This window comes from Callionymus lyra, chromosome 9 (genome assembly GCF_982586985.1).
Source record: "Callionymus lyra chromosome 9, fCalLyr1.hap1.1, whole genome shotgun sequence".
NCBI lineage: Eukaryota > Metazoa > Chordata > Actinopteri > Syngnathiformes > Callionymidae > Callionymus > Callionymus lyra.
In genome coordinates this window covers 4,100,150-4,120,806 of record NC_141826.1, presented here as the reverse complement: position 1 = coordinate 4,120,806, position 20,657 = coordinate 4,100,150, and the positions used below count along the sequence as shown (strand labels likewise).

Here is a 20,657-nt window from a genome sequence, read left to right as displayed (position 1 = left end):
ATGGATAAAGTGTGATGACTTTTAGTTTGCAATGTCATTTATAATGGCTGTTGTAAGGTTGCAGATGAATGTCACTGCACCTGAAATACCATGAATTGTTGAAGCCAAAGGTAGATGCACCAAGATTTGGATGTTTTTGACTTTGATATTATAAGTAATCTGAGTGACTGATACCCTCAACTCCTTGTTTAAATGCCATCTGAAATAAGATCAAGTTCTCTCCGGCCCCTGGGATTAGCAGACTGAATGTCAGTTGGGTACATTTTGTTCTGAAATATAACTATATATGCCTATGAAAGTGAACACTGTTTATACATTTGATTTACTAAGACTTAGATGTCTGAGTTCTAAAGGAAAACAAGGGTCAACCACGCATTAAAAAGAGAACAGAACTACGGCATTTTTTTCAAGTGCTTGATATAATAAAAGATATAGAAGATATAAAAGACAGTGTATAGGTAATAGATAATACAATTGAAAGACACCACAAATGAAAAAGAGTGATAATAAGAAGTAAACAGTTCATTTGTTATTTTATTTTAACACTTTACTTCAGACACTGATCTAGTAAGGGGCAGTATTAATTGGATTGATTAGAAGTTGGCCAATTATCCATTTTAAGAATTGCAATTGTCACTAGGACAAAAGGTCCAAACAAGGCACAAACACAGAGATTTCCAAGTGCTTTATAAACCATGCCAGAAACGGAAAGTTCAGCACTCTGTTGACAAATCTGATAGTTGGATCAAGCGCCAGAAAACAAACTGTCTAAATTTTGCAAAAAGGCCATATGGTGACTATTTTTGGTACTTAAGGCAAACACTGTTTTAAAACCGACAGCATTTTTGATACATGACTATCAATTACGCTTCCTGCAATTCAACATCCTTTTGGTTGTAGCCATTTCATTTAAATTCCATTTCTTCAATTCAGTTTAGTTGAAATTCCATATTCAGAATTCCATCAAAGTATTGATCCCTTTTCCAATTATATTAGTTAATTTACTTTTTATTGTATATTTTTGTTCATTGATGTCAATGGGGCAGGTGAGGGACGCCAAATCAACAGTTTTATTCCACCACATTCCACTGAAAATGATGTTCATGAGTGAAAGTAAAGTGTCCAAAGCCATGGTTGTCATGGAAGCGTATGTCCTGAACAGAATACCACATAGTTAAGGAATAATGGTAAGATGAATCAGCAAAGATGAATTTCTTAATTTCATCTGACAGCTCCCTATTGTAGTTATGAAGCTTTGAAGAACTACCTTTTATTTTTTTCCAAGTATTCATTTATTTTTTTCTCTATTCTAGTTCTGCAACATAAATATATTTATCAGTAATTAATGAAGTAACTACTGTTGTCCCATATTCCTCACTGAATGTAAACTCTGACTTCCAATACTCTCTGATGAATCCCACTGCTGGAAGACACAGCAGGGTCCAGTTAACTGCTGATGGGCCACATATTTATTAAAGTCAGGGCAGAAGCTAGACAAACAGCAGGAAGCAACCACAGCTCCTGGTTATGTGTTCATCAAAACCAAGATTATGCTAATTATTGGCGAATGTCTCTTTAATGTTGCTCATTATGGGCTTCTGTTTTTTATGGAAATATATTTCTGTAAATAACTTCTGAACATTGTGCTTCATTATCAAAGCTTGTCTCAGAAGATCCTGGTCCTCTCAGGTAGTCACTTTAATCTGGCTGTCAATCTGCATTCATGATCCTCAAAAATGAAACTATCCGTCTTTTCTTCTGAACATGAAACAAACTTCTTTATGTCAATTTAAGACATAACAATTACTTGTTGGGTTATGATAATGACTTTATTTTCAAATAAATAAATACATTAAAAAACAGTTTTTTTAAATATGATTGTTCTGTGGCTAAAATTAAAGGCAAAACTAATAAAAGTTTTTTTACCTCACCGTTATCTTAAATAACTAAGTGTCGAGTCATTGGTTACTATAAGTAAACTGATAACAACATATTTCTAGAAAAGTTTGCTCCCCTTGCTAATAGAAACACAGACATTGATTTACAGAAGCTCAGAATTTATTTATACTTGACTTCACTCGTAGCTTTCTGTAAACCAATGCAGGCTTTATTATTTTAGAAGTAACAGTGTGTTTGCAAAATTGATGGGCAGAGGCCATGCAGGCAAGACTGTTGGGGGTTGTTTCACATCACAGCTTCTGCCCTTGTCTGTAAGATCTACCTCCAATATTGACTCTATCAGCTCTCCGCTTCAATAGTGGACTGAATTAAAAAGCTGCCATGTGTCATGGCATTTTTATGGATTGACTTGTGCACCTGATGTGTGATTGACAGGTGTTTAATGGCTCACACGAAGCATGTGAACTTTGGCGATAATGATTTCACGAGAGGTTACAAAGTGACAAACATGGAATGTAAATCACAAACACGAACATCATTATTTTGTAATGTTTCCCATTCACACATTATTTAGCATGATATAATTTCCAAGTGATGCTGTCATAGGTAGGAAGTAAAGTAACAAGTATAGGAGAAAATATAGCTGTTTTGTTTTGTTTTTTCTTTTCAAAAGCATCATTACATTTTATAGTCTGCAGAAGTATGATGCAACGTAAGTGCGGTTTATTTCCTTTGAGCCATTATACACAATTTGAAATCAAGTCAAACGAATCCCATTAAAATGACAGATTATCATAAAGCAAATGGGAAACAAAGTCATTTACTAGGAGTTTCTCACAGAACATGACGGTTCTGATTAGACTTTATGCTCCGATTGCGGATTTCATCAGCCAGGCATTAATATAGTGGAAGACTTGCCATTTCAGAAACTACAGATATTAACCGGGTTAATACATAAGGTTGAATGATCATCTCCCAAAGTGCTTTCAACAGACGACCCATGAAAATATACTTTAAATGCAAACAATACAGTTTTACCATTTCTTGCTTCAGTTGGCAGCGACTCTATCAGTGTCATAAAGGAGTAGAGATATAACTGATGGTGCAGAAGCACGACAATGTGTTTGTGTTTCCCTTCCATTTGTTTTGCTAAACCTCACCCTAGATTACACTCCCACATTGTGTTGTCAACATTTAGCATTAGTATCAACTTGTGATGATGTTTTATTTAAAGAATAATCTCTAAAATCAGCACAAACGTAAGATGGTTAAATTAATTCAACAAATTCTCTAGTAACAACATGAAAAAAATAACTCAATTTATTCCACTTGTTTATTTTTAAATTTAGGGTGAATCACATTCCCTAAAGCGGTTTGACCCAGATATTTATTCTTGAGATTTAAAGACATAGCAGGAAGTATGCTGCATATATCCCAGTGGAAAATGTCACACTGTTACAAGTCTACATATTTTACTGACAATTTATGCTAGTAGGCTATTCAGAATTATTGCTCAAATGGTGCTTTTCACACCATGTTGTTCTGTGTCATACTGTTTTTGGAGTTATATGTGTAAATCATTCCCCATTCTGTTGCCTTGTTCTCTCACTCACAGTACAACTTAAATTTAACTTCAAAAATGTAAAAGTTAAATGATATTTAACCCTTTTGTTATCTCTGGGTCAAGGTTATCACAATTGTTTCCGCGTCAGCTTGACCCTGAGATTACAAAAGGGTTAAATATCATTTAACTTTTACATTTTTGAAGTTACATTTAAGTTGTACTGTATTCAGTATTTGTTGTTCACATTTACTGTAGTCTTCATGTTTATTTTCTAGTTACCTTCCATCTAGTAATTCACTCCTGAAAAGGTCAACTCAAAAAGTTGAGGGCAACTTTCTTGGCTTACTACTATATGTAAAAACAGATTTTGATCTTTCTGTTCAAAAGCCTTTGCATCATAATGAAACTATATTGTGAATTTTGTTTGGTGATGAACATTGGAATTTTAACTACAACACGCCTGCCTCTACTGGTTTCAAAGCTTTTTCTGTTCTCTAGAGAATCACAAGCACTCTTTCACAAAACCAAACAGCTTCCGGGGTCCATCAATTATGTAAGACCTGTTGCCTTCAGGGAGCTCCTGAAAATGATGATGATGAACGCATTTAGGAAACAAGGGAGGGAAGAAATTAATCCATGCTTTCATTTTTTTGCTGGTGAGAGGAGCCCTTGTCCTAACACAATTTTTAAATGACATAAATATGACACTTTCACTTTCAAAAGAACTGTGAATTTTAACAGGGTTTCCATTATTCCACCATTATGGGATATATTTATGTGGATTGTGGCATTTCATTCTGAAACATAAGTGATAGTCAAATAAAAGTCGTGATGAGTAAATAATTTTAGAATAATTAATTATAAAAAATATCAAAAAATGTGGTTCCAAATAAACTTGTCTAAATGAATACATGTATATCTAAACTGTAGGAAAAATGTGTGGCGGCTATTTATAGTGATGAACAATATTAGATACAAATGGCCATCATGAGTATCACTTGCAGCTTGATCTGCCTCTTCTATAGACACATGAGTAAAGCATCTTATCCAGCCTTGTATTTGGCATGTCCCACTAGAAGGAGGCCCTGGGGTCAGATTCAGAACACTGGAAATTTTAAATCTCACGGTTGTCCTTAAAAAACTCTTGGTTCCTTTGGGGTTGTTGAAATTTAGAACAAGGACTTGGCCACTTCGCTTCTCCCTGCAGAAGATAGCAGATGAACAGGAAGAAGAGTTGTATTGTTTAAAGAAAAAAATTAATAGAAAACAATGAAACCACTGACCTTAGAAATTATCATTTTATTTTTCTAGGCGAGTCCTTACCATCTAAGCGTGACTATCAAGGTTGTACATTTCTCTACATTTTCATTTCATGTATTAATCACACAGTTTCCGTTGGACACAGTAATGTGTTGTTTAGAGTGCCTCTTTAATAGACCTTTGTACTCATCAGTACGTGTTTGTACAAAACTCACTTTTCATTCAAATATTTACATTAGAAAATGTGCTTAAGCCCCGCCCACTGAAACTGCTTTATTTCTCTGGATATACAATGTTGTTTCCCATAGCCACGCCTTTTCTGCTGTGATTGGTCAATGTTTGTCACCAAGTGTCATCAATCCAGGTAGTCTCCACCTCCGACGGGGCTTGTTGTATAAGCAAAGTAGGGCGTGATTACAGCTGGCTGGAGGAGGAATTAAACTCATTATTACATCATAACGGACTCTGCTCTCGTAACCTCTCGTTCACCCGGGATTTCAGACGGGGGGAAACTGCATCTTGGAGAGGAAGACGTCAACATTTGAAATATATCAGATAGACAGAAATCTGGAGTTTGGCATTAGTTGCCAGTTAGTTAAAGACTTTTTTGTCTGCTTATTTGATACATCTTACCCTGAATAAGATCTGAGCAATGGTTATCGTTTGTATTTCTTCCTTCATGAAGACCATTTCCTCATATTTGGTTGATATTTTAGACTTACAGCTGATGTAGATAAATGCAGTTACTGTTCTTCAGTAGAGTGCAGTAGCAGGGAAAAGCACTTGTCACACCTAATGAAGAAGGGAAGGTTGGCTTGCTATTGCTGCAGCCATTTATGAGAGCCGTGGACTTGGCGGCGGGTCTAACCTGTTAATACGGCTGCTGAAATAAAAATTGATGAACAAGCACAGCTCATGCTGGCACCCATTGTTCCCGTTTGGTTTTATAATGCTTGCTTCGATGGAGTAGAACTTTGAGAATTGTATTTTTTCAGGACAAAGGTCAATTACACAAGCTTTCCGCGGATGTGTTTACTCTCTGTCAGCACACATTCCCTGTTGGCCTTCAGGAGAGTGCACGCACACTTGAAAACATCAAAGTGTTATGCATCTAAAGCTCACTTGAATATTATTTATTGATGAGTATTAATGAGGACATATATTTAGTGTAAGTAATTCATGCATGCAAATTTGCTGAGGCTTTATTTACACAAGTTTATGTAAAATATTCATTATATTTACTCTCTTTTTGATTGTGGGGTGGCCTTAATCTTGAGTTTTGACTTCCAAGTGAATAGTGGTAAATGCTGCAGCCTCTTAGCAAGTGAAGTGCGTTTGTTTCTAGCATTTCTGTGTAGTCTCAGATTTTGTTCTCAAAAAAAGGTAGAGGTTAATAAAATGACTCTAGGGCCTGAGCGTGTGGTGCTGTTTCACATCAATTTCGTCACAGGCTTAAAACCTGTGGCGATCTCAGGAACTGTTAAAGTGATAGTTCACCCAAAATTCAAACTTCACTCAATTTCTACTCACCCTCATGTTGACTAAGGGTTGGAATTATTTTCAGAGTAATCTGTGACTTTTTAGAGTTAAAGGCAAAAATGTATGTTCATTTTAACAAAGCGACTGGTCTTCGTCCACCATTTTCCTCTAAAATGACAAACTTAAATACATCAAAGCACATCCATAGTGCTTTCATGTAATGTCCATCTTGTATTGAAGCCTTGAAAGGATAAATATTTCCAAATTTTAAACTTATTTTTAGGTTTGTAGTGTTTGTATTCCTGTATTCTTCTGCTACAAATGAGTTTAAAATATAGAGTTGTTTTAGTTTCTCTTGAACAATTACTCTCACCAAGGTTTTAGTACCAGTAGACATTACAGACGAGCATATGTTTTTAAGTGCTTCATTTTGGAAGAAGATGAGGACAACTGAGCGTCATTCACTTAATTCAAATGGATATGCATTTGTTTCTCAATGACTTGTTGCTTCCAAATTCCTGACTTACAGATACTTTAAGATCCACAACGATTTATCACACCATCACTAGGAATAAGTTCTGTCTTGGAAGTTCAGTCCAATCAACCTTCTACACCTGTTCAGTCTAGGGTGTCTATCACTGTGTGGCATGGATGTTTCTTAGCAGAGAATGAGGCTCTCCAAAATAGTGATGGTCCGATGAAACTTCATGAAGCAGTCTCTATTTTCAGAGCTGCACTATTTTCCTTTGTTTTGAACAACTGTTTTAATAAAACATCACATCATTTTTAAACTGATGGTGCCACCTACTGACCTCTAAACAACATGAAACTGCTTCATGAAGCTTTATCAGCACATCACTACCTCAAAGATTAGTGAAGACTGAAGAGAGGGGAATATACCCTTGATTGACATGTACAGCTTTAGATGCAGTAGTGGGTTGTGAAGTACCAACCCTGCACATGCACATATTACCGCCCCTTTTTCTGGAAATAAACTGCAGACAACCCGGAGCAGAAAAACATTGAGGAATGACTTTTTCTGGTTATGCTCTGTCGACAAATGATTTGTTTCTAATGCTGGTTAACTCCTTCAAGCATTTGCTGAATGTTGTTACTTCCGTCTTTTGTTGCTATAATGGCTAAGAAGTTTATGAGAGACCCCAACTTTTGCAAATAGTACATTATCACTGTACAGTCTGATATATTCTGTTTGAAGAAGTGCACTTAATCTAAATGTAACTTTAATGAATGTAGGTTTAGCTACGGATTTTTTGGGAACTTGTTTTTTTACAAAAGGATATCCATGTTGATCTATGGTTTGCTTGGTATGATAATATAAAAGGTGAGAGTGTAAATCACCAGAGTGAAAACCAGGAACACAGCTGAGCTCTCAGGGGCCTTGGAGCATTGCAGAAAGGATGTAGTGTAATGTTGACTGCATCATTAACTTAACTGCTCGCACAGTCGGACAACCTGCATGAGGTCCATTATGGACTGCATTTCAGGTGGGTCACGTGCTGTCTCTGAAAAGTTCCTCATTAATACACTGTAAAAGGAAAACATTCATGTAGTCATTGGATTTTGTCTTTTGTTTAAAGGGAGAGGACTGCACACACAACTCTGATGTGAAGAACTTACAGGACAGCTGGTGTGCACAGACTTTCAGGCAGGAGGGCGGCATGCTGTCTGGGCCTCAAGCCTTCCTGGTTTTAAGTCTTTGAAAAACCGTCTGCGTAACTTCACAAACTGTGAGCAATTGAGGGGGAGTGAATAGTGATGCATGAGGGGTGATGAAGTGTGCAGTTGAATGTGTGATAATTTGGAAGGTGTGCATCGGTCTTTCGCCAGTACGGTCCAACAGGAACTCTTCTGAAGGCATTGTTGCATTTATTTCCTTCCCTCTATCGCTGTTAATGCATGTTATTATTGTCATCATCATTAATCAATGTTTTATGGGATTAAAATGTTGATGACAGATTCAAATGAATTGTTTCAAGTGGTTGAGAGAAAAGAAACAAGACAGTTAAGGGGAAATAAAGACATACAAGTATAAATGTTAAAGTATATGTTTTAGTTTTTTTAAATGAATGATTCATAACTGATGATCTATTCATAACAATTTGAATTAATATAAAGAGAAATTGATTTGAATTCCAAGCTGAAAAAACAGCTGTTGGCTCAAAGCAAGAAGACGGTCTATTGTCCGGAAGAATCAGACAGCGGAGACAAATGTTTGAGTGTTGTATTGAATGGGAACAAAACACATACACTAGACTCCGTTAAAATCATGTTTGGTTCAGTGATCTGCACAAAGGGGCGCATAGATTCACCCCACCGTTGATAGAAAATCGATCGGAAGTAAAAAGGAGATCACACCAGAGATCAGATAAGGTGGGAATGCAGGAATAGTCTGGAATCATTAGGTCTGTATTTGGCAAGTGGAACATTCAGACTAGCTCATGCTGGTTTCAGACTTTTAGTGACATTTTTCACATTGTGACGTGCTAATCCTGCAATCTATCCACAAAGACAACGATTTGAGAAATAACCCTGTCAATCTGGGCCTTACATGAATACTGAAACGATTTGAACAAGAATTGTTTCTTTATGCTTTTGCTTCTGTGCCTCGTAATCATTGTTATTCCAGCCTAATCTGACCACACACAGACCGCCATGTTTTAGGTCCCACAACACACCACTGTCAACATTGGGCTTGTTTTTCTGTTTACAATAAATGCAGTCATAATGATTTAGTGCACGATTTTTTAAATAAATGTATGCACCAAAGTCCCAGAGATGATTTATTTCCTTTCAAAAAGCTATCTTTAGGGAAAAGCATCTGTATGACGCTGTGTGTGTTTGAAAGCATTTCGTTTCATAGAGAGAGAGACAGAGAGAGAGAGACAGAGAGAGAGAGAGAGAGACGGAGAGAGAGAGACAGAGAGAGAGAGAGAGTTCTGCTGACCTTGGCATAGTCAATATTTCATGTTGTTGGTGTCTCATCCATTTCCTCTCCTTCATCTTGTCCTCTGCCCATTAAGTCCTCTGCACGCCTGAGACTGTACAGTAAACGGCATATAAAATTCTTACAAGCTTGGGGAATTTCTCACATGTTTTTGAATTGGCAGCAATGTGGACTTTTAAACAAATACATTCATATTAAAAATTCAAGAAAAAACAACAGCAATTATCATCTGAAGATATTTTATACATACATATATATATATATATATATATATATATATATATATATATATATGTACATATATATAAAACCGATGGACAGTGAGTAAAGCACTTTGTGTGACTTTCAGATGTTTGTTGAGAGAAGACTAGATTAGATCATTAAAAAGCAAATGGGAAGTCTTTGACTACTGTTGTCACATTGACTTGTGCTGGCTCAGGCATTTTGGATGGCAGATTTTTACATCTTCAGACTTGTTATTTTACTCCTCACTTCAAAGTCATCTCGTAAAGAAGGTTGTTCAAGAAAAAAAAGGTTGCAGGAAACATTAATTGAATGGATAATAAACATTTACTAGACTTTATTTTATATAGTCTATCTTTATTTTTCAATTCTATTTGTATTGTTGTTAATAATGCTGGGTTTAAAAGCAACAAAAAAAAACATTTGACCTTTCTTTTTAAAAACATGAAATTAAACATCATCCTCTAAAACAGAGAGCTCGAGATTTAGTATAGTTTTCTTTTTTAAATAGACTGGATTTTGGCAGAGTAGGAAGTGAGTGGTGCAGCACTCAGGACAGATGATGGTCTGTTAGTGGCAACAATTTGGCAAGTGGATGATCATTCAATGTGGTATCTGGGACATGCATGCAGGCTAGTGGAGGCAACATCTGGGCCACATCAATTTGGGTATCAGGGGATGTTTGGGCTGTGCAGATTGACAGATAATAACTATTGAATGCTGGCACTAAGAGCAGTCACTACCCAAATACTGAGTGCTATAAACACAAATTACATACCATTTGTACTACGGCAAATATATTCACAATCAACTGCATGAGAAATAAAACAAAGGTTTTTTTTAATTTTAAATAATTTTCTCTGTGGGTCAAACCTGAATTCTCAACATTCCACAGATGGAATTTGTAATGTGGTAAATATTGTAACTAACCATTAAAAAGGGCGGCTATTTTAAGCTGTATTCTTCACACAGTACCTTATCATCTGGAAAGCTCTTTACATCCACCATGAAGCTATTCCCCTTTTCCTTTTGCCAGGTATTCTATTACTTTTCGTAGAACAGGTTTAAGGTATAATTATAAGATTAGAATTATCAATGTCAGTTAATGAAAAAAATCATTGAAAAAAAGATCACACTGATAAAATTGAGGAAAAAGATTAAGAAACAACTTTTTACCTTTATGTATGAAACATTTGACCCTATACAAAGTTCTGTTTAACCTTTTTTTACTGGTCAAAATAGATTAATAAAATAGGTTAATAAAATATACATTGTTTATTGCATTCAATTAAATTCACAGTATTTTTCCCTGATAATACTTAGTTAGTGGGAATATATTCTCCCGCAGGGTGATTCCCCTATTTTAACAGTTCCTGCGTGAGGAACCATACAAGAGAAATTGAAATTTGAATGAGCCACACAACCCCTGAATGACCATTATGAACCTATCATCATATCTACAGTCACATATTGAATAAACTGAACTGCCTGCCACCTGATGTTAGCTGGATGAGATGATATGATAATGCACACACTTGGGGGTCAAAATGCTAGGAGCATATTGTGTATCCTCTCAAGAGGGTTGTGAACTCTTAGCACAAAAATAGATTTGAGGATATACTGATGTAGGTCAGATATATTTGATTGAGTTGTTTTTTGTCAAAATGTAGTAAAAATGGCGGAACTTGACGGAGGACCTTGGGCCTGAAGGCACTGTCTTACTGAAGAAGGATGCCTTATATAGCCAAATTTAATTACAGGACTCCAGACAAGGTATTTGGATGTGTCTTTGGACAAAGATGAAGAAATGGACAACTGAGTTTAGGACGCTACGTTAAAATGAATATACATTGTTGCCTATAACTCTAAAGGAACGGATTACTTTAAAAATAATTCCAACCTTCAGTCCTAGGGTGAGTAGAAAATGAGTGATGTTGGAATTTTGGTTGAACCATCACTTTAAGAAAAGTGTTTTCCTATGATTCCTAATGTCAATAACAAGGTTTTTAAGGGTTTGGTACACTAGAGTAGTTTTATTGGAACCGTTCCTTTATATAATTTTAGTTGAAATTACTTGAATTACTCCAGGTTGTAGATCAGTAGGATTCTTCTAACATTGTTTTCCTTAACTGACCAGAACATTACTTGATATTTCTCCTCTAGACCTTAAGGACATTATTTCATTATTTAAATCTCACCTTTAAGTTTCAATATTTCTGTTTTTAACAACTATGATTAAAACCCTTCTGCTTTGTTTACATTATACGTTTACAAACGTATACTTTGCTATTATAATCAAACATTTTCAGCTGCTTTCAATTTTCAAAACAATTACACATTGTATTATGGAATCAATTGTTTAAGTTAAAGCAATCATGTAGAACAACTTTGTTACATTACCGTGAATGAAACCAATTAACTTATATCTATGGAAGTATAAATGACTGATCAAACACTTTGGGCTGGAGGCTCATGTGTTTATCCAATGTCACATTGAAAAAATAACGTGAGGACGTCCCACGTACTCCTATTCTGGCATTCATTACCCTGCTGAATGTTTTTGATGTTTTTGGCTTAAAGAAGGAAAATAAATCATTCATATTTGCGTCCTCATGGAAGTCTTCTGTTCTTAACATTTCAGACTGAATCTGCGGAGGCTCGTCTCTTCCTCTTCCAGCTCAAAGCAGAAATGTTTTTTTTTTCTTTGTTCCTGTATGGTAAGGAAATCTTTCATGACTCTATCAGCATGAGTAAATGTGTTCCTCTGGGAAAAACACTTGCGCTTCATGTGCTACTTGATATAGATTTTTGGTATCCACGCGCTCAAGATGCATATATTCCCAGAACTATGAATAGGCCTGGGTCAGAAAGGCTGCTTGGAAGGCAAATCGTTGGAAAATAGTGATTAGATAGCACTAATGACTGTGCTTCTTCCCTTTGTATTTGAAACAATGCATAATATCGAGAAGTCTCTCCGAGCTGTTTTTAACTCCCCTTTAAAGATGTTACATACGTTACATGAATACTAGCAGGTTCTCAGTTGGCCATGAATGCGTGGGGTGTGCTCTCTACACAGACTGAGAGAACGATATGTTCTTCTCAAATCCATCTTTGTTGGATCCGCCCACAGTCTGAGTTGATTAAAATACAGCTTCTTTTGTAAACACCATCAACTCAGCAAATCAGAACTATTTTTTTAAATAAATATATATATACAGCTTGGCAGCAATGCCCTGCTCGATTGTAAGGCCGTTTTCCAAATTAATAATATCCCAAGTTTCATCAACAGGGATATTTGACAAAGCCACATTGATTGTGTACAGTATTACCCTACGTACTCAATCGGCATTTATAGCATAAGCCACTTCTTTCATTTTACAATTGTGTAATTAATACAAGAAAAATCAAATGTAGTTTCAATGTTTATCTGTACATTAGCCTGCAGGTCACCGATCTGCATTCGTTGCATATATTCTAGAGTTTAATATACACTTTATTAAAAGGATGCATACCCATCAGCAAATAAGACTGATAACTTTATTGATTCTATAACATGTATAAGATTGTAGTTAATTTGTCATTACTCCAACTCATTCGAATCGACAATTAGAAAATTTCAAATGAAGGGATCCCTAAATGACACGATATTCTCATTAACTTGAATGAGTAAACAAAAGGCTCACATTGTTTAGCTTTCCACCCAAGTAGACGGGAGCGCAAAGACATGGGCAATACAATTCCCCCTTCCACCACTTAAATAAGAAAAACACACTTCCTTCAAGCAGCAACAAGGCAGATCATAAATTGTTCACAGAGAACTCTCATTCTGAAAATACTGGCTGCAGAAATTGGAATATATTTTATGGAGCTCGATGTAAGTAAGTGAAGTGTAGAAGTCAATTAAGTCCACAAACAATGCTATAGGGAATTGTGTTGACTTATTGTTAGTTCATTCTGAACACTAATAACCAAATGCTTTTATGTATGCATCGTAATAAACGTCATCTATCTGAAAACTAATAACCAAATGCTTTTATGTATGCATCGTAATAAACGTCATCTATGTCACAAACATAAAAGGATGACCAGTGCCATCCTTGTTATGCACTAACAAGTTTGAATTTCAGTTCCTAAACATATTCCAGTTTGAAATCTCATTAGTGTTGTGGCAATTAAATTGCTGCGATGGTACCCCAAGTCCATTTTTATTAATGTATTTTTATTTGATTTTTGCTGCAGGGCTTGTTCCTTTTAAAGTTCAAATTGATTGTAAATGTAAGATTCTGCGGTTTTGTGATCAGCAATCATTGTCTGTCTATGAGCAAATAACACAAACACTAGCACTAACTGTATTATATATTTAAATGTATTTTTGATAAAGCATTTCAGAAAATGGAAGCCCAACGACAGGAAAGAGTAACACAATATTTTGGATTATATATTGGATTTCAATTTAGATTCAGGATTGATTGCTTCTAACCGCACAGCAATTGTCCAACTTTCTTTCAAATTAACTATGCTGGTTTTGGTATTGATTTTATTGTATATCTGTATAGTCCTTTTAGCAATTTGAAAGAATCTTTTGCTGAAAAAGTGACAGCATCCGTTGTTTGATGCATGATGCCATGATGAATTTAAAAGACCACTAGATGCATCATGATGCAGCATCAGCTGTGTGATGCTGTATCCATCACTAGTTTTAGTTGTGGATGGTAACCACTTAAACTACAACTTGTACTTGAACCAAAGATGGTGACACATTTAAATGAGGCATCAAAACCCATAACTACAAATAACCATATGCTTAAGAAACTTTGCATATTTTCTAGAAAAGACTAATAAAATGACAAAACCAGCAGGAGCAAATTTCAATAGGCATTATCCTTGGACAAGCAGATTCAAATAAAAAACAGGTAATGTCTATTCAATCCCAAAAGATCCAAACAGAAACAAAAACTATAGAGTGATTAAGCTTCTCTGTGATCTGCCACAATGTTGTGAAGGGTCAAGCATATAACTACAATGGGCACAATAAAACCCAGAGATGGAGAGAAAAACAGGAAAGGAAAACTATGCCTATATAACGCCGGAGAAAACTTTTGATGAGTATTAAAAGAATGCTCTTGAGGAAATATTAAACTCATTAAACTGAATGTGTTACACAGGAATATTGCTAATCAGATCTCTGGTGGTCGACCATCTTAAGGGTAATGGAGCTTATCAAAGACAACGATGACATGTTTCCAGAGGGTTTTTTTTTTCCTGTAAAAAACTATAGATGTGTGTGGTCTGATGAAAGGGGGCCTACATTGCTGCTACCGGTCTGCATTTACCAGTATCGAGGTGACAGTAGGAATGATGTATCGCCACAGAAGCTTTTCAGGCAGCTTGTGAGTCTTTGAAGACTTATAAAGTGCTGACTTTGGCACAAAAAAACTGTACTTGAAAATGTGATTTATACTCTCGAGGAAGGAAACTGTAGCAGTGATTGTTCCTGCTTTTTCTTTGTTGAGGTGAGAAGTAGGTATTGAAAAATAAGAAAAATAAAAATTTGAAATTTCATTGAATAGCAAAAAGTAGATTTTTCTTCAACAGATGTTGCAAGTTCCACTTCAATGCAAATGAGCCACATGTCAAAAACAATTGTTCATTAAGCAACAGATTCATTTGCATTGTTTTTGACGGTGGATTAATTAGTCAAAAGCAGTGCAGAAAGAAACGTTTTACTGAAAAAACTAAAATAGTTTGAGTCATTGTCAACAACCCAATTAGTTGATTTCTCTCTCTGTATATATATTTACACATGTTCACAATATACATGTATATATATATATATATATATGAACAACACATTCCAAATCTTCCCACCATTTTCCTACACCCGAGTATGCCTCACATTTCCTGCTACCCAGCCTACATGGGCTCATGCTATCACGCTTGCATTTGGTTTCCTCTCTCGCCTCCTTTCACGACACATCATTATCACTTTATAACCTCAACTCCAGCAGGAGCTCAACATAAATTGCCAGCTCACAGATTCCTTGTGTGAACTGACAATCAGTTGCATCAAACCCGAGGCTGAGGAGATGGTAAAGGTTGACGTGTGCAGATTTACATGTAAATTGACACGGAAGGTACCGGAAATGTGTGGCATGAGGGAGACACGGATACTTGGTCTGTCACGAGAGTGGTAGAAAAAAGCCAAAGGCCATCTAAAGCAAATATCAACCCTTATTATTCTCATTTATCAAAAACTTATCCTCCACCATTAAAATGTAACTGTGTTCAAAGTTTTTTTTTTACTATAATAGAGTACTTTAATTGTTCCTATCTGTTCAGTCATTATACAAGGTTTTTTTTTTTAAATCTTCAAAACTCAATCATTTTTCTATTTTTGGAATCTATAAACGTGACAATTTGATTTGAGTTAGATGGCGATATACTTGATTAAAAAAAAATTTTTTTTTTACTTAATGCCATCTAATTGTATTATGAAAATTATTCTGCCCTTCAAAAACAATATAAAAATACGCGTTTCTTGTCTCACAGATTATAGAGTGCATTCAGAAAGTCTTTTCATCACTGATGATTATTATATAGTGACAACATCAGAACAAAGGACTGAAATAATTGCTCGAACACATGCCAGGTGCCGTTCCCCCCCGTCCCCCACTTCTCCTGACAATGCATCTGTAATTGTTGTTTACAATGATTCAGTTAATATGACAGGGGAAATATATTTTCATGTTTCAACATTTCTTAGCATAAAAAACAATTGTCTGCCAATCGATCTATTTGGCATTGTTTCTGCCATAGGTAAGTAGAACCTGAAATACACAAATTAAGACAGCTTGTACGACAATGGACGCTGTATTCAAGGGGTTACTCTGAAAACAATTGCCATGACTATGGAGTAAAACTACATACTAGGGATCGATTGATGAGGCTCCATGATCACACAGCTGATGCTGAATCATGATACAGTGTCTTCAATTCAAATGTCCACTAGATGACACTTTCTGCGTTATAACATTAGGCTTTGATCTACTAGCTAAAACAATGGTTCTTAACCTTGTTGGAGGTACCGAACCCCACCAGTTTCATATGCGCATTCACCGAACCCCTCTTTAGTGAAAAATAAAATATGATTTTTTTTTAAATTCAAGACATAGATATGTTTATGATATGTTTCTGTATTCCCCGTCTCCATGCAGCTTCAAGAAGTGTTCCTTTAGTTTTGCCGGTGTGAGACTAGAGTTGCTCAAATTGGCGTTGCAAATCATGCAGATAGTACACTCACTCCCATCACATTCCGTAAACATGTGAATCCATGTTGTACATATTCGTCTGACCACTTTCTTCTTTTTCCCAACATAGTTAATATGGATTAAAGTATTAACAAAGAAATCACACCACGTACTACCACGACAGTTGCACTTTGACTACTGAGCCACTAAATTCACTGCAGCACTGATTGGCCAAACAGTGTAGCATGATCATCTGCAGCCAGTGATGGCCAAGCGGGGTGTGTCATCACAAATTTATACGATAATTCGGGTGTGTCCGGACCTCCGCCGCGGAGGCTCTGCCGAACCCCTGAGACCGACTCACTGAACCCCTAGTGTTCGATCGAACCCAGGTTAAGAACCACTGAGCTAAAAAAAAAAAGCTGGCATCATTTTAAAACCGAGAGTTCCATCCCTTTCAAAATGAAGACACTGCATCATGATTCAGCATCAAACGACTGATGCTGTATCATGAGGCCTAAACAACCCATCACTACCACATACAATCAAAATGAGTAAAGTATTTTACCCTTTTGTTCTTGGCAATATAAAGGAGACCCCCGGAGGGATCAATAAAGTTTCATCTATCTATCTATCTATAAAGTCATTGAAGCACAAGTACGCTACAGCTCAAGTTAGATCTTCTCTGTCTAGTGGCTTTTCCTTCTTGGAATTGTCTCCAGGGGTTATATTGCCTTTCAATGTCCAAGCCTGTGAGATACTGTTTCTATGATTATGTATTAGTTTAGAACCTAACATGTCTTAGCCGACATTTCTGTCACGACGAAGTGTATTATTTCAAACATAAATTCATAAACTTTCATAAATAAAATTTGGAACAATCAGCATTAATAAATGAAATAAATCTACTTTTTGGTGGACAAACAGGCTTACACTTCTATATACTTTCTGTCAAAGTCATACTTGTGTACAAAGGATAAGCAATCCATTGGTCACTTATTGGTGGAGGGGACTAAAAAAAATGTAATACCTTGGACACGAGACAAATTCACTAGCAAAACCTGCTGACATATATCTATCGCTATCTGCAAAATGATAACAGTATATGAATTATACAAATAAAATAGACAGAATTTGATAAAATATTGCTAACCTTTTATTGTAAATTCAGTTAATATGTAACTTCAGCCTAAAATTTCCACCAGGAGGGGATGAAGCTAAGTGCGTGGTCACACCTAAACTAGTGATCAGTAAAACAATTCAATGGTTTGCATTGGGGATTAAACAGTATTTAAAATGTTGCCATATCTGAGTTAAAAGATGTTGACAATAATAGTTCAGCATGTGACACTATCAAACAATCATTTTCTTTAAAACTCCATTAAAGCAAGTCTCACCAGCCAGGCGTGTTGAGAGGTTTATTGTTTTCTTGGTGACTGAACTTTTCCACTTGACGTATGTGAGATATAGACAGAAGGTCACTCACTCTTCAGTAGTACAACATGCAAAAACAACTTTAATGAAACGTGAGGGCTGTTCCAGGCAGTCTAACTTCTCAGGATCCATTGCTCTGTGTCTCATTTCCCACAGTATTGATGTTTTTAAGTGAGCCCTGAAAGTGCCTTGTGGGAGTGTATACTATATAGATTACTTTCAAGGTAGGACACAGCTGAGTGGCATAGCTCAACAATAAGCACCTTGGTTCACTAATCATGGATATTTGTCGGTGGGGGAAAAGTTACCTAAAACCTTGTTGGGAATAAAGAAGTTAATTATTTGTTGATAACATATTTAATATACTTTACTTATCATTTAGTTGAACAAAATATTTTGTATTTCCTTTTCATATAACAATAAACTTAAGATTAAGTTCTCTCTAAAGCCTCTAAATATAATTTTTTTCTGTTTTAGCTGTCACCGAAAGATGTACTTTTTTGGGTAAAATATATTTGCCATTTCTGTTTGCTTCTAATAAAATGGTTGTGGTTAGTGATGGGTTGATGAGGCCTCAATATTAAATCTTGCATACAGGTGAAAGGTATTTAGCATCTTGTGCGGACATACAGTATCTAGCTCACTTATGTTGCAACTTCTGTAGCATGATGTTGAGTTGGATTAAAATCTGTGACATTGTCAGGCAACAACAAACCCGAGTAGCAAAGCATAGTGTGGAGCCAGAGCTGCCAGGAGACTAAGCTGCAATGATAGGGTTTGTAACCAATGTCTGGTGTTGTCCCAAAATAAACATTTTATATCCGTCATGTCCTCAGGGATGTGTACAATTTCAGTGAGGTATTTCTGCCTGAAACGAGGCAATAATGAGCAGGTTGGTTTGAGGTGATTTATTTTCATAAACATAACTTCATAAACATAAATCCTGCCTCACACCAGGAGACTCAATCATATCATACGGTTGATCACGTCCCTAACACTAACTATCTGTGTCAAACAAGATATTTTTGATTTATTCTTGTTTTGTTTTGGTATTGTTCTTGTCGTACTGCTTTTTCGGTATCACTATCAATTGAAAAATGTGATTTGTATTGTTTCAGAAGTCAAGTGTCCTCAAGTATAAAGAAGGCAAACTAGGTCAATATTTACAGTAAAGTTTGTTGCTTAGAGTTAATAGTAAGTGGAAAATCAAACGAAATCTTCATTGATGGAGGCAAGATTTTGAACAGGAGAAAGTAACTGACTAAGAGACAATTGGCTACCAGAATTGTGATTGTTTTCTGTAAATGGAAAAATGGAAGGATCAATAGTGTTACTCTGCAGCAGCACCATGGTGATAGAGATTGGAAAGAAAAGTGAGGATGGATTGGTGGGTGGGCACACTCACTGGAAATGTGAAACCGAGTGATTTAGAAGTGGTTTGTTATTACTCTGTGTTTACTTCACTCTTTTATGTGTAGGTTTGTCTTTCTTCTTGTATAAGTTACCTGGGACTTTGAAACAGAAATTGAGCTAAATAATGGTTTTGCATGACAAAGTAATTGAACCTCCCATGTTTAGATCAACTGTAAAATGTGTTTACCTTCAATTGACCCTTCTTTTTTTGCCTAATACTGTTTACTGTACTCAACTATACTTTAGTACTCTATATTTTCAAGTGTGGTGTGGTTAGTTTGACCAGCTGTCAGGTTGACTACCAGTCGTTTTTTGCCTTCAGTAGCCTTTGTATAGGTCGCTGTCACTTATCATGCGATGCTGCTGCCAAATAGTTGCATATTCCGTCTTTGCGCCAGATAAATCGTCCTTGAGTAAGAATGGAGTTGACACTCACCAAGATGTGTTTGAGAATTGCTGGGGCAGCACACTGAGGGAAAGCTGGATGTTGCCAATACCAGAGCTGTAAATTGGTTAAAGAGGGCAGTACTCTATATGCAGCTCAATTGTAAAGCTCAACTTACTGTACTCCATATTCCATAGCACATAATATGCAATTTTCCATATATCCACCCCATCTTGGTTGAAGACATACTACACCCTTCAGTCCTTCCGCTCTAACCACCCATTGAGAAGCTCACATTATTAATTTCACTGCAATTGTGATGCCAGTGGGGGAATAGAGCAGGTCGTAAATGTGCCAAAGATAAGTTTTTTTTTTGGGCAGTTTTGCCATTTCGGGCAGTATTACAGAGGTTTGTGACTATTCTTTGACTTGGAAAACGTTAACTGGCTATCACACCTCATGATTCTTTGACATGTGGGTACCAAGAGCCAAACAGGCCTTTCCATATGAAACCAGGCATCCTGATTCTTGTCCATTCTTGTTCTCTGAACCCCAATATAATTGTTTTACTGTTGGAAGGCTGAAAGTCTTTGGGCCAAAATAATGTTAAATAATTAAATAATTATTCAGCAGGTAGTAAATTATTCTGTTAGGAAAGAAAAACGGTGAAAAGAAAACAACTACCAAATTATTCTTTATATCCTTCTACAGTAACTTATCACACGGACTTCTTTTAAGAAGAATAAATGAGTAAAAGGACACAGACAT

At 36.1% G+C, this 20,657-nt stretch overlaps 1 protein-coding gene across 1 annotated transcript in view; it reads left to right on the top strand.

Moving 5' to 3' along the window:
- Positions 1-20,657, top strand: part of LOC148071507 (leucine-rich repeat and immunoglobulin-like domain-containing nogo receptor-interacting protein 2) — a 177,512-nt gene that overhangs the window by 23,692 nt on the left and 133,163 nt on the right. Inside the window, exon 2 of the mRNA XM_087798710.1 lies at positions 12,052-12,127. The gene's annotated coding sequence lies outside the window, so the exon portion shown is untranslated. The remainder of the gene's footprint in view (positions 1-12,051; positions 12,128-20,657) is intronic.